The sequence below is a fragment of the Thamnophis sirtalis genome, unplaced genomic scaffold, assembly GCF_051295495.1.
Source record: "Thamnophis sirtalis isolate CommonGarterSnake01/CBP01778 unplaced genomic scaffold, rThaSir2_p1.2 scaffold_13, whole genome shotgun sequence".
Classification (NCBI taxonomy): domain Eukaryota; kingdom Metazoa; phylum Chordata; class Lepidosauria; order Squamata; family Natricidae; genus Thamnophis; species Thamnophis sirtalis.
The window spans coordinates 43335848-43351749 of NW_028261393.1; positions in this window are offsets into that span (position 1 = coordinate 43335848).

Genomic DNA, 15902 nt, shown 5'->3' on the forward strand with positions numbered 1-15902 from the left:
CACTGAGCCACCACGTCCCTGCATGCTACTTTGGAGAACTTCAAACTCCACTCTGAGCCTGCAACCTGACTCTCTTTTTAACAGGCCCTTCCTCTCTGCCTCCTCTCCTCTGCTCCCTAGATTAGATGTCAGGAAGGGAGCCTTCTGGCATGCCCCATCCATTGCTTACACATGTTGGTCAACCCCTTACTTAACCTTTGGGACCACTAATTTGCTAGTCAATTGTCAACAGACCTTACATGGACGTTGTTTGCTGTGATAAGCCTCCGCTTCAATGTGGATCCCATTTAAGACCCCGTGCTTGCTTCCACGGACAGAGAGAGATGCACTTTTCTCCAGCTGCAATTCTGTGCGATGTTGCCCTCTGAGCCAGACAAGGTTTCTGTCCTTCCTAATGGCCCTAGGAGCAAATCTGCAGGGGCAAACTGCTCTTCCCACAATTGTAACCTATCTTAAAGGAATTGGAGTGAAAAGAAACAAGGCTGTTATAGATCTCTCCAAGAATGGGGGAATGGGACAGCTTGCCACAGCCATCTGGCCATGGACAACTCACCATGGACAACTCACTGCAGGTCAACTGACTGTGGCCAACTTGTCATAGGCAACTCACTGTGGCCAACTCACTACAGCCAACTCACCACAGCCAACTCACCCTGGCCAACTTGTCACAGCCAACTTGCCACAGCCAACTCACCACAGCCAACTCACCCTGGCCAACTTGCCACAGCCAACTCACTACAGACAACCACAGCCAACTCACCACAGACAATTCACCCTGGCCAACTTGCCACAGCCAACTCACCACAGCCAACCACAGCCAACTCACCTTGGCCAACTTGCCACAGCCAACTCACTACAGACAACCACAGACAACTCACCACAGACAATTCACCCTGGCCAACTTGTCACAGCCAACTCACCACAGCCAACCACAGCCAACTCACCCTGCCAACTTGCCACAGCCAATTTGTAGCCCTTTGCCCATTGTGGGGATCGAGGTGACCTTCCCTTTCTGTGCGTAGATTAGTCTTGCTGAATCCCTGCAGTTGTTAAGTGAATCCAGATTCCTCCGTTGACTTTGACAGAAGCCAGCTGAGAAAGTTCCAAATGATGATCACATTATCCCCGGGATGCTGTATCCATCATAAATATATGCTGGTTTGTCAGGTGCCTGAATTTTGATCATGTGACAGTGGGGATGTCACAACAGTCATAAATGTGGAAACAGGTCACAAGTCACTTGTTTTAATCATGTTGTAATTTTGAACTGTTGCTAAAACAATGGTTGCAAGTAGATGATTACCTATATATCTAGAACAGAGGTCTTCAAACTTGGCAACTTTAAGACTTGTGGACTTCAACTCCCAGAATTCTCTATGCTGGCTGGAGAATTCTGGGAGTTGAAGTCCACAAGTCTTAAAGTTGCCAAGTTTGGGGACTCCTTATCTAGGAGGACTTCCTTTGATAATTTTGAGACCAATTTTCTCCAATGAAGTGTCTTCCCTCATCCTTCCTCTTTCCACCATTGAATCAATCCCTACAGCCAATCCAAAAGTAAAATTGGGAGTATAAAGAAGCTGAAGTCCCACAAATGCTTGTCCCCTCCACCCCATAAAAAAGGAGCAGTGTAAAAAAGAAATGGTGGATTCCAGATGGACTGAAGAATGTGTCTTGCAATTTTGGGATGAGTCATTTGCAAAGCCAAGTTTAATTAAACCTTCAAAAACAGCAGCATAAATCTCAACTGTGTGCAAAGGAAGTGAACTGTAGAAGAAGCTGTCAGCAACTCCCTACGATTTGACAGCATCCTATAAATGCATTCCACATTCTGACCTCAGCCTGTCAATCAGCTCTTCTGGAGCAGCTGTATATCCCCATGCAGCAATCATCTGTTTTGCAGACCTCGGTGGTTGAAGATCCTGTATATCTTCTCACACCCATGCAGAACCATCTCTCCTTATTCTGGAAATAAGTGAGACAGTTGAGCTTCCTCCAGAGGTTCAGAATCCTTCAGAAGATTCAAATAGCCCTGCCATGTAGATTTTTTGACTTGAAAGAGATTCGTTAGAATGTTGAATAAGTAGGACTGCCCTTTCAGAAAGAAAGGAAGGAAGGAAAGAAGGAAGGAAAGAAGGAAGGGAAAAAAGAAGAAGGTGGTGGTGGTGGTGGAGGAGAATAAGAGGAGAAGGAGAAGAGGAGGAGGAGGAAGAGAAGATGAAGATGAAGTAGTAGTAGTAGTAGTAGTAGTAGTAGTAGTAGTAGTAGTAGTAGTTGTTGTTGTTGTTGTTCAAAGCTTAGATTTTTATGGGATCTTGTTCCTTGCTCCATCACTCAAGAACTTTAAGAAGAGATTGAACAGTCATTTCAACAGATTAACTGAATTGGAAGCTACCTTGTAGATCATCTAGTCCAACCCCCACCCAAGCAAGAGACCCTACACCATTTCTGACAGATGGTAGTCCAGTCTTTTCTTGAAAGCCTCCAGTGATGAAGCTCCCACCTCATTTGTCCGGAATGTTATAAGACACGGCTGGGTGATGAACATGCTGACTTAGGAATTCTGGAAGGTGAAGTTCACATATCATAAAAGGCCCCCAGTTCCCCAACCCTGGTAGAAGGTCTCCTGCTCAAGCCTGGGGTTGGACTAGAAGATCTCCAAGGTCTCTTCCAACTCCAGTATTCCATGTTCTAAGTGCATGTTTAGCTTTCACCCGGGAAGACTGATGCATTTATTCATGGAAGGGAACCAATCCATATATATCAGTTTGCTGACAAAGGAACCTTATAGCTACAATGGCATTCTGGTGGTCAGCCTCATGTCTCATCTTGGCTACCAGGCAGGGGAAGAAGACTGTTACCAACATGGACTTGCCACCAAGAAGATGCAGCAGTAACTGTGGAAGAAAAAGTTAGCACAGGTTGTCCTTGGCTTACAACCATTCATTTAGCAACTGCTCAAAATTATAGGGGCAGTGAAAAAAGTGACTTATGACCAGTGGTAAGACAGCAAGGAGGAAGGAGACCTCTGGGAAATAGATGGCAAGGTTTAGTCCAGGCAGAGGCCAGGAATCAACAACTGACTTTGAAAGCACTAAGACATCAGAAGAAAAGTATGTGTGCACATGGACAAGCGTCCATCAAATCTTTGGATTGAATAAATGATTTGAATCATCCAATCTGCATTTTGCAAATTAAAATTAGACTTTGGCTGATTCACATACTATTAAGAATGATTTGAGCTCAGTTACACTTAGTGAATGATACAAAACCTTGGGAAGGAAGATCCCTTGATGTTCCACCTCTTCAGGCCAATTATCATGCATGCTTCATTCTCAAAAGGATTCAGAGACATGAAAGAAATTCCACATGGATTTATTATGTGGAAACCCCTCCAGTGGACCATTTTTAACAGGGAGGGAGGGAAGAAGGAAGGAAAGAAAGGAAGAAAGAAAGAAAGAAAGAAAGAAAGAGAAAGAGAGAGAGAGAAAGGAAAGAAAGGAAGGAAGAAAGGAAGGAAGGAGCGAAAGGGACAGAAAGAAGGTAAGGAGGGAGAGAGGGAGAAAAGAGGAAGGGAGGAAGGAAGGAAAGGAAGGAGAGAGGGGGGATGGAAAGAAGATAAGGAGTGAGAGATGGAGAAAAGAGGAAGGGAGGAAAGAAGGGATGGAAGGAAGGTAAGGAAGGAGAGATGGAGAAAAGAGGAAGGTAAGGAGGGAGAGATGGAGAAAAGAGAAGGGTGGGAGGGTAGAAGGAAGGAAAGAAAGAAAGGAAGGAAGGAGAGAGGGATGGAGGGATGGAAGGAAGGTAAGAGAGAGAGAGGGAGAAAAGAGGAAGGAAGGGAGAAAAAGGGAGGGAGGGAAGGCTGGAGAGGGGAAGGGAGGGAGAGAAGAGAGATGGAGGGAGGGAGGGAGGAAACACAGTATTCAGAGTCTACTTCTACTTTAATTAATTTATCTCAAAGCAAAGCAACGAAAACACTCCAAAAGCAACTAAGAATGGAATAGAAAAAAAGAGAAGGTTCTTTTTCGAAGAAAGTAACCCTTTGAGACTTAATTTCACCTTAATATTCAGCTTCCCTTGGCCACCACTGGTTTATCATTCAAACACTCCCGCTAACTAGTAGTACCATGAATTACAAACAATTTATTACCCTCGTTACTTGGGGCGCTTAAAACTTTCTCAAGGCATTAGAGCTTCACCTAACCCTCAAGAGGCCCTGCATTACCTGCCTTTGACATAAAAAGGAGCAGATGTTACAGTTTAATACTTGGACACGGAGCTTCTACTTTCCCCGTCTCTTCTTTTAATATACAGCCCCAGCATTAATCAGCCCCTTTGTAAGGGGCTCGCATGAACAGGGGGCCCCGGAATGGATCTCAGGTGACCTGCCATTCTAGCGTTTCAGCTCTTCTAGAGTTCCTGTTTTCCTTTCATGCTCGCAGGGCAGAGGTCAACGGTGGAAGGAGTTGCGTCCTTTTCTCCTCCTTATCTCCCATTTGCTGCTGTCATTCCAGTTCGAGCCCCTACCGAGCCACAGGATGTATCCATGACTCCCCCCACCTCCAGAGCCCTATATGCTAATTGATTTAGGAGAACCCATTCATCAGTTTTAGAGATCACCCACTAGGTTTGCTGTTCACTGTCAAAGGTAATTCAATTAAAACTCCCCAAGTGTGACTAACTGGCCCATGGTTAAATATATTTAGCAGCTGTACCCAAACATCCCATCTCCCTCCCCTGGTCTCCGTGTGTCAGCCTGTCAGCCTTCCCATAATATACGAGCGCACTGGGTAACACACCTGACCGATAGCTGCCACAGCTTTTGCGACATTGAATAGAATAGAATAACAAAGTTGGAAGGGACACTGGAGGCCTTCTAATCCAACCCCCTGCATAGGCAGGAAACCCTACACCACTTCAGACAAGTGGTTATCCAACATCATCTTTAAAATTTCGAGTGTTGGAGAATTCACAACTTCTGGAGGCAAGTTGTTCCACTGATTAATTGTTCTGTCAGGAAATTTCTCCTTAGTTCTAAATTGTTTCTCTCCTTGATTAGTTTCCACCCATTGCTTCTTGTTCTACCCTCAGGTGCCTTGGAGAATAGCTTGACTCCCTGTTCTTTGGGGCAGCCTCTGAGATACTGGGACACTGCTATCATGTCTCCCCTAGTCCTTCTTTTCATTAAACTAGACATTCCCAGTTCCTGCAACCGTTCTTCATATGTTTTAGTCTTCAGTCCCCTAATCTTCTTTGTTGCTCTTCTCTGCACTCTTTCTAGAGTCTCCACATCTTTTCTACATCGTGGCGACCCAAAGTGGATGCAGTATTCCAAGTGTGGCCTTCCCAAGGCATTATAAAGTGGTATTAAAACTTCACGTGATCTTGATTCAGTGGTTCTCAACCTTCCCAATGCTGTGACCCTTTAATACAGTTCCTCATGTTGTGGTGATCTCCAATCATAAAATTGGTGCCTCGGTTCCTAAGACCATCGAAAATATGTGTTTTCTTAGGTGACCCTTGTGAAAGTGTCGTTCAACCTCCAAAGGGGTCCCGACCCACAGGTTGAGAACCGCTGTCTTGATTCTCTCCCTCTGTTTATGCAGCCTAGAACTGTGTTGGCTTTTTGGCAGCTGCTGCATAGGGCTGGCTCATATTTAAATGACTGTCCACTAGGATTCCAAGATCCTGAAATAAAAGGCAAACGCCGAACTCCTAGCTTTAGAACTTCAATCTTTCTCTCTATCAATTTTTTTTACAAAAAATTATCCCAAGGTGGCAGGGGAACAAAGGAAGGCAATGCGAAGACACATTGAAAGGCTCCTTCTTCTCTAGGGTCAAGAAGACAAAGATTGCGGCTAGGGTCCTTTCGGACCATAACCCAGTTTGGATGGAGTTGGGAAGGGTAGTGCAGGCAAGAAGGTCTTGGAGATTGAATGAAAACTTATTTAGATATGAAAAGTATATTAATGATTGTAAAAAATTACTATCTGAATATTTTGTTTCGAATATGAATAAGGGTACATCTATGGAATTTGTATGGGATGCAAGCTAAGTGTATATGAGAGGAGTCTTGATGAATATAAATAAAACACATAGAAATAAGCAAGGGTTAAAATGAACAGAACTGGAAGAGGAAATTAAGAGAAAAGAGCTGGAGTTAACAATGAACCCAGACGATATAAAGGTTAAGGAAGGGAGGTGTGGTTTTCTCGATGCTACATATTATCATATATGGTGGACCTGCCAAAAGGTTAAGCAGAAATGATTTAAACTGTTAAAAGTTAGTTCAGTAAGAAGAAGCTAAGGTCAATGTAGAATGTCATTAATTTCTTTATCTCTTTTTTCTCAATAGATTTTAGACTGTTAGTTAAAAAACCATACCGTGTACGGGTTCTGGGAAGTCGGGGGGGGGAGGAGGAGGGGGGTTGGGGGGGTGGAGGGAGGGAGGGGCACACACAAAAAAAATTGTACTTCAATGTCTTAATGATTGACAAATGACGAAATATTTGTGTTTTTTTTTTAAAGAAATAAAAATAAATATTTGAAAGGCTCCTTCAAGTTCCTGGATATCAACACTGCTTCCCGGGAAATCCTGGCACAAGGCCGATCGACATGGCCCATGCTGATCCACCAAGGCTGCCAGACATCTGAGGACAGAAGGACGACTGTAGCACAAGAGAAGCAAGCACTCCGCAAAGCCAGAGCTGCAAATTCTGCAACAGTGGTGCCCACACACATCTGCACGACATGTGGCAGGACATTTTGTGCCTGTATAGGCCTTACCAGCCACCTACAAACACATTGTGGACAGCCCCACAACCTGTTAGATGTCCAGGTCCTCTTTGAACATGATGGACGAACTGCCACAGCTTTTGCAACACTGAAATAAAAGTCAGGCACCAAACTCCTGGTTCCTTCAATCTTTCTTTCTATCAAGTTTTTTAAAAAAAAATTATGCAGAAGATTAAAATTCAAACAGCAACAAAATATAATGGCGGGCAAACAAACTAGGTAAGAACTTTTTTTTTTTTTTAAAGTGAATTAAAAAGAACCAAAAGAGAAAAAACACATATTATTTCCCCTGGTTGAACATTGACAAACCTATTGCTAACAATAACAACTTCCCTCCTTGCAAAGCAAATCCAAAGGAAGGAAGGAATTTCAAAAATTTATAAGCTTCGACATCTATTTGCAACCCAGTTGACCTGTCACACATTACTTATTATCAGTGATGGTGAAACTTTTCGGCACTGAATGCTCAAATGGGAATGTGCGTGCATGTGCGCCCGAGCACTGGAAAGCGGAAGACCAGCTGGCAGGCGCACACATGCCTGTTTTTTTGGCCATTTTTCGGATCATTTTTCAAGCCATTTTTCAGGCCAAAAATGCCCCCAAATAGCCTGGAAAAACAGCCCAAAAATAGCCCCAAAATGACCTGTTTATTGGCCTTTTTTTGGTCCATTTTCAGGCTATTTTCCGGCACTCCAGCACCCGTGAAGACCAGCTGGCCAGCATGCATGTGCGGCCAGAAACCAGAATAGCAGCTGGTGACAGCATACATGCCCACAGAGCAGCTCTGCATGCCACCTCTGGCACCCGTGCCATAGGTTCACCACCATGGACTTAAATGAAAGAAAAAATAGCTAACAGGTTAAACAAGAGCAAAATTAAAGTTCATGGCACTCTGTTAACTATTATTGTATATAATAGTTATTTGCAGAAAGTCTATGTGGTTTCTTATTTTTCTAAAACATCAGAGGGTCCGAAAGCCTTGGGATGTGCTTCAGTAGAATGGCCGAATGGGATGGTAGTTATAGAACCTTTCATATTATGAGTGTCTTTTCTTTTCTTAATGTTTTGGAAATACGCCTTTGCACCAGTGAAAGTCATAGAAAAAGTGGGGAATGACATGTTTCCCCTCTGACCTTATCTCGTCATCAGTAAATGTGACAATTCAGTGGTTTTAGGTAAAGGTAAAGATTCCCCTTGCACATATGTGCTAATCGTTCCCGACTCTAGGGGGCAGTGCTCATCTCCGTCTCAAAGCTGAAAAGCCAGTGCTGTCCGAAGACGTCTCCGTGGTCATGTGGCCGGCATGACTAAACGCCAAAGGTGCACAGAACGCTGTTACCTTCCCACCAAAGGGGGTTCCTATTTTTCTACTTGCACTTTTACATCCTTTCGAACTGCTAGGTTGGCAGAAGCTGGGACATCATGGGAGCTCACTCCATTACACGGTGCTAGGGATTCGAACCACCGAACTGCCAACCTTTCTGACCAACAGGCTCAGTGTCTTAGCCACTGAGCCACTGCGCCACTGCATCCCTTTCAGTGGTTTTATTCCTGAATAAATTGTGAAGAATATCAGAAGTTCCTTCTTTACATCTTTTCTTCCTTTTGTTTTTCTTTAACTCCTTCCTCTTTTCTTGCACTCTTTGCTTTTTCTTTGATGTCTTTTTTCTTCTTTACTTTATATTAGTTTGTATTATTTTCTACCTTCTTGCTGATAAGTTTTCATAAAAGCGGACATATCATCAAAACAGATTCGTGGTCGAAAATCTTCAGGAAGTCAGTGAGATAAAGAAAGAACTTATCTTGGGAAATTCTGTGCGCTCCTTTTAAGTTGCAGCCTTTAGCCTCTAAATCAGAGGAAATTTGCAATACCTTGATAATCAGAGGCTGATATGGAGGCTTAGCTTAATCGGCCCTTTTGCCTTCCTCCTCTTCTTCCTTGTCGTTGCCTCTTAATCTTATGAGGTAGCATTGATATTCCAGGTGGCTTGATATTGTGTGTCTGTGTGTGTGTCTGTGTGTGTGTATCTATGCATCTACTGCTACACAACTGAACTTTTCAACAATTCTTCCTTCAATCACAATCATCTGGAGAAGAAACAAGAGTTCGTCTCTTTTTATGCCTTTTTTAAAACAGAAAAACAATATCCTACGTGTCAGGTTATTCAAGAAAGAGAGTCACTGAACTGGTTTGGGGTCTCTCCTAGCCCCCCGCCCCCCCGTCCTGTCCAGTCCTGCCTCCCCCCCCCCCCCCGTTTCTGCCAGATCACATTCATTCGTTACAGTATTCCTCTATAGACTGGAACTAATTTACAACGCTCCCTGCAGGAAAACCTGCACTTGCTAAGAGCTTCAAATCACACGGCAAGGATTTTAAAATAATTATTAAGACTGGAAACTGACTGCTATGGGGAAGCAGAGATTCATTGGATCTGCGGTTTCAGGTTTAGAGCTGAGTGGCACTTGGCCAATTGTAGCTTATTGAATAGGTCATGGTTAAAGACAGCAAGGGGGGGGGGGTTAGAACCCCAAATCTGTATCACTCCAAATCATAGCTGGATTAATTTAGAGTTGGTTGGATCAGCAGCAAGTGTCTGACCACACAATAATAATAATAATAATAATAATAATAATAATAATAATAATAATAATAATAATAATAATATACCAGGACTTAAAAATCAAAATTCAACGACTATGGCACAAACCAGCAGTGGTAATTCCAGTGGTAATTGGCACACTGGGTGCTATTCCAAAAGCACTGGAATTACATTTAAAACAGTTAAAAATTGACAAAATCACCATCAGTCAAATGCAAAAAGCCGCACTGCTTGGATCTGCACGCATATTACGAAAATACGTTACGACGTCCTAGGCCCCTGGGTGAGGCCCGACTAGTAACCAATGCCAAATCCGGCGAAACAACTGGCCGCTGTGATACAATTGTATAATAATAATAATAATAAGAACATCTATTAATCGAAGTAAAGAACAAAAATCTACTGAAGGCCCAACAGACAAAACAAGAATACAGAAAAGATGTGATAAAATCAAGAATGGAGAGTTGGCAGAACAAAGCACTGCATGGTCAATTTCTGGAAAAAATAAAAGATAAAGTGGACAGGGAACAAACTTGGTTATGGTTAAAAACAGGTACATTAAAGAAAGAAACAGAGTCACTAATCCTGGCTGCGCAAGAACAAGCTATCCGCACAAATGCCAGTAAGGCCAAAATCGAAAAATCCTCTGATGATGCCAAATGCAGACTTTGCAAAGAAGCTGACGAAACTGTTGATCACATACTCAGCTGCTGTAAAAAAATCGCGCAGACTGATTATAAATTGCGGCACAATTCAGTAGCACAAATGATCCATTGGAATTTGTGCAAAAATTATAATATTAAAACAGCAACAAACTGGTGGGAACATCAGCCTGAAAAAGTCACCAAAAATCAGATGGTCAAGATCTTGTGGGATTTCCGTATACAAACCGACAAAATACTGGCGCATAATACACCAGACATCACACTGGTTGAGAAAAATAAGGTCACAATCATAGACATCGCAATACCAGGTGATAGCAGGGTCGCCAAGAAGGAACATGAAAAAATCGCAAGATACCAGGACTTAAAAATCGAAATTCAACGACTATGGCACAAACCAGCAGTGGTAATTCCAGTGGTAATTGGCACACTGGGTGCTATTCCAAAAGCTCTGGAATTACATTTAAAACAGTTAAAAATTGATAAAATCACCATCAGTCAAATGCAAAAAGCCGCACTGCTTGGATCTGCACGCATATTACGAAAATACGTTACGACGTTCTAGGCCCCTGGGTGGGGCCCGACTAGTAACCAATGCCAAATCCGGCGAAACAACTGGCCGCTGTGATACAATTGTATAATAATTGTTATTTTTATTGTTGTTGTTGTTGTTGAAGATAAACAGCAAGAAAAAATCATAAAATACCAGGACTTACAAATTGAGGTTGAGCGACAGTGGAAAAAGAAATCATGTGTCGTCTCAATTGTAATTGGAGCCCTTGGAGCAATACCTAAAGGGCTACCTCGCTATTTGGAAATTCTAAATTTTTCCTGACTTGAACATTCTGACTCTACAAAAAAACCACCCTACTTGCAACAACTTATATCCTCCTACCAACCAGCCCCAAAGGTTGTGAATCTCACCAAAGATTAACATAATAATAATAATAATAATAATAATAATAATAATAATAATAATAATAATGGTTAATGCAGTGTTTTCAGCAATTGAATCAGCATCCATCTTGGAAACGAACCAGTTAATGTACAGCGCAGCTGTAATAGTCACTAATGAACTAGGCATTAAAATCAAAGTACCTAGTCACACAACAGAAAACGCATCAAAGCCAAAATGGAAAATCCGATTAGAACAAAAAGTCAAAAAATTAAGGGCAGATGCTAGTAACTTAAAGAACATGCATGAGCAACGGCTTAAAAACAACAAAACCATAGATCGGCTAATCAGAAGATATAGATTAGATACAAGAAACATCAATGAAGCTGTAGAGATTGTAAAACAGCAGATAACAGCAACAGCTAGAAAAATTGAAAGATATGAGGCACGAATCATCCAATATAAACAAAATCAGCAATTTCGATAAGACCAACGGCGTTTTTATCAGTCTTAATGTGAATGGTGACACCAAAAGTGAAAAACCAGAAAAGCAGGCCACAGTTGAATTCTGGAAAGAATTGTGGGAAAATGCAAAGGACTACAATAAGGAAGCAAAGTGGATACATGACTTTGAGAAAAGCATTGGCAACAAACAAATGCAAGTATTAGAAATAACAACTGAGATGGTAAAAAATCCAGTAAAAAAGGTAAAGAATTGGACATCACCTGGAAAGGACCAATTACATGGTTTCTGGCTCAAATATCTGACCAGTTTACATGCAATATTGGCCAGGCAACTGAATGAAATTTTACAAAAGGGCCAAATTGATGAATGGTTGACAACTGGAAAAACATACTTGATTCAGAAAGATGCAACTAAAGGAACAACACCTGAAAACTACAGACCAATAACATGCTTGCCAACAACCTTCAAATTACTCACAGGCATTATTGCAGATAACATGATGGATTATTTGGAAACAAACAACATCTTGCCAGTAGAGCAAAAAGGCAACAAAAGAAGGAGCAGGGGCACAAAAGATCAGCTCCTAATTGATAAAATGATATTAGAAAATTGTAAGAACAGAAAAACGAACTTGAATATGGTCTGGATTGATTACAAAAAGGCATTTGACTCACTGCCACATAGTTGGATCATAAAATGCTTAGAAACAACTGGCATTAGCAAAAATATTACATCCTTTACTGAAAAGGCGATGAAACAATGGAGAACTGAGTTGGCAGTAGGGAATGAGATCTACGGAATGGTTAATATCAAGCGAGGAATTTTCCAGGGTGATTCACTTTCACCTCTTCTCTTCATCATCCCAATGATCCCACTATCAGTAATCTTAAAAAAAATGAAATTAGGCTACCAAACAGCCAAAGAAGCTGAAAAAATTTCGCATTTACTATATATGGATGATTTGAAACTCTATGGAAAGTCAGAAATAGAAATCCAATCATTGACAAACACAGTCTGAGTATTCAGCACCGATATTTCAATGCAGTTTGGCATGGAAAAATGCATCACTGTATCCATAAAAAGACGCAAAATTACTGCATGTGAGGGAATTGAAATGCCCAATGGCCAACTAATTAAATGCAATGAAAATGAAGCCTACAAATATTTAGGCATTCTGCAGTTGGATAACATCAAGCATGGAGAAGTAAAAACTATTGTCAGGCGAGAGTACACCAACAGAATTAGGAAAATTTTGAAATCTAAATTGAATGGTGGAAATACAATCAAGGCCATAAATACCTGGGCAATACCAGTTATAAGATACACAGCTGGTATAGTTAACTGGACACAAGCTGATTTGGACATTTTGGACCGAAAAACCAGGAAACTAGTGACAATGCACTACAGTTTACATCCACGTGGTGATACTGATAGACTGTACCTGCCACGAAATTCAGGTGGCAGAGGATTATTACAAGTGAAGCAAACAGTTGAAGAAGAAAAACATGCACTGGCTGATTATTTAAAAGAAAGTCAAGAACATCTATTAATTGAAGTAAAGAACAAAAAACTACTGAAGGCCCAACAGACGAAACAAGAATACAGAAAACATGTACAATCAAGAATGGAGAGTTGGCAGAACAAAGCACTGCATGGCCAATTTCTGGAAAAAATAAAAGATAAAGTGGACAGTGAACAAACTTGGTTATGGTTAACAACAGGTACATTAAAGAAAGAAACAGAGTCACTAATCCTGGCTGCGCAAGAACAAGCTATCCGCACAAATGCCATTAAGGCCAAAATCGAAAAATCCGCTGATGATGCCAAATGCAGACTTTGCAAAGAAGCTGATGAAACTGTTGATCACATACTCAGCTGCTGTAAAAAAATCGCGCAGACTGATTATAAATTGCGGCACAATTCAGTAGCACAAATGATCCATTGGAATTTGTGCAAAAATTATAATATTAAAACAGCAACAAACTGGTGGGAACATCAGCCTGAAAAAGTCACTGAAAATCAGATGGTCAAGATCTTGTGGGATTTCCATATACAAACCGACAAAATACTGGCGCATAATACACCAGACATCACACTGGTTGAGAAAAATAAGGTCACAATCATAGACATCGCAATACCAGGTGATAGCAGGGTCGCCGAGAAGGAACATGAAAAAATCGCAAGATACCAGGACTTAAAAATCGAAATTCAACGACTATGGCACAAACCAGCAGTGGTAATTCCAGTGGTAATTGGCACACTGGGTGCTATTCCAAAAGCACTGGAATTACATTTAAAACAGTTAAAAATTGACAAAATCACCATCAGTCAAATGCAAAAAGCCGCACTGCTTGGATCTGCACGCATATTACGAAAATACGTTACGACGTCCTAGACCCCTGGGTGGGGCCCGACTAGTAACCAATGCCAAATCCGGCGAAACAACTGGCCCCTGTGATACAATTGTATAATAATAATAATAATAATAATAATAATAATAATAATAATAATAATAATAATGTACTTGGTTGATACCTAGGATGCTGGCAGCAAACCGTATCAACCATTAGCACCAGTCAATGGTATTTGTGACGCATTTTTGAATGTTCAGTTGGCTGAGTTTCTTGTTTAATGAATAAAGCATAACAACAACAACTTGCAAATTGAAGTTGAGCGACTGTGGAAAAAGAAACCGTGTGTTGTCTCAATTGTAATTGGAGCCCTTGGCGCTACTTCACTATTTGGAAATTCTAAATCAGACTTGAACATTTTAATTCTACAAAAAAACGCCCTACTTGGAACAGCTTATATCCTCCAATGTTACCTTAACAGTTCTTAGATCCTTGTTTAGGACTCGAGCTGTTGAGCTACCAACCAGCCCCAAAGGTTGTGAATCTCACCAAAGATTAACCAGTAATAATAATCATCATCATCCCGCCATATTGGGACTAAACATGATGTCTTAGCAAGTCTCAACTTTCATAATATGCCTATACAGTATATCCATTAGATTTCTGTATTTTCTTATTTGTCTGTAAAAACAAATTCAGCCACCAGAGGTCAGTGTGTCCTATCAAATCAGTACTTTCCTTTGTGCCTGTAATCCCCAGGTGAGCCACCAGAAGGCAATAATACCAAGGATTCAATATATTGCCTATTTTAAATGTGGAGCTTGCAATACCTAAGGGATCCACCAGTGACAAAATGAGGGAAGTCAGTCATTGTATAGGCCATACTGCCCCCTCATGGCTGAGTTTGATAGCACACCCTCAATGGCTATATATAAAAAATAAACAAATAGTAAAAAACAGTAACACTCCAATGATGTAAGATGTAATTCCATGTCACATCACATCACCTAAAGATTATCAAATACTGTATCATACCAGCTCTCCCCAATTAAAAAGAGTTTTATAAAAGTAACGGGACGTCAGATATTCCAACTACAAGGTTCACAGGTAATCATGGGCTTAAAATGAATACGAATCAAGGGGTATATAACGAATATGAAAATATTCAGATGGATTTCCATGAGATTCCAAGATGGTTTTAGATAGTCTTTAAGATTCTTTCAAGGGATACTGTAGATGAAAACACGCCACAATTAAACCTTAAAATGTGGAAGTTTCTAAATTCTAGATACTGTAGATAAAACCAGAACGCTTAAACCTTCAAATCTAAAGATTTTGTTTCTAAATTCCAGATCTTGGGAATTAAAATTAAAAAAGTACCATCATTTCTGTGCTGCTTACAAGCTTCATGATCAGAATTAAGATCGGGATTCTATAAGGGGTTTAAGTTTGAAACACACATTGCACACATTATTTTAGTGGGTTATTAAAACAATTTTACTTTTAAAATGACAAAGTGGGAGACAAAGCAAGCTGAAAGTAAAATGGGAACATCTAAGAGGCATGGATTTTAATTCGTAGGATGATTTTTATTAAGAAATAGAAACTGCTAAGGGTATTTGGAACATTGAGTGAAATGTACTGGTCCTCAGAATAAGGTGTTATACTCCCCTCTACTGGTTTCACTGAGAAAAAAAAATCAAATTTATCAAGAGGAAAATGATTCTGAATCTCTTTTTAAGATCACACTCAAAGGCAGTAAGAAACAGAACACACAAAGAAAATATGAAAACAGGAATTATCAACAAAAGTTCTGTTCCATAGGAACAGAAAATGATTTACTTCTCTATCCAATGCTAAGCCTCTCTGGATAAATAGAGGCCAGTTGTTATGGAAATATCCTGAGAAAATTGGAAGGATAAAATATAATAAAATACCTACATGTGCTACTAACGTTTTTCTCTTGAAAACTGTCAAACTGTTAGTTGAACTTTTTCCTTAAATCTAATTTGTAGTCATATCTATGTTCATAATCTTATTTAGTAGATTATGTAACTTAACTGCAATCTCATCTATTTTAAAAAAATATATTTAAAAATGTAACGCCTAATAAAGGCACACTAAATAATAAGTACT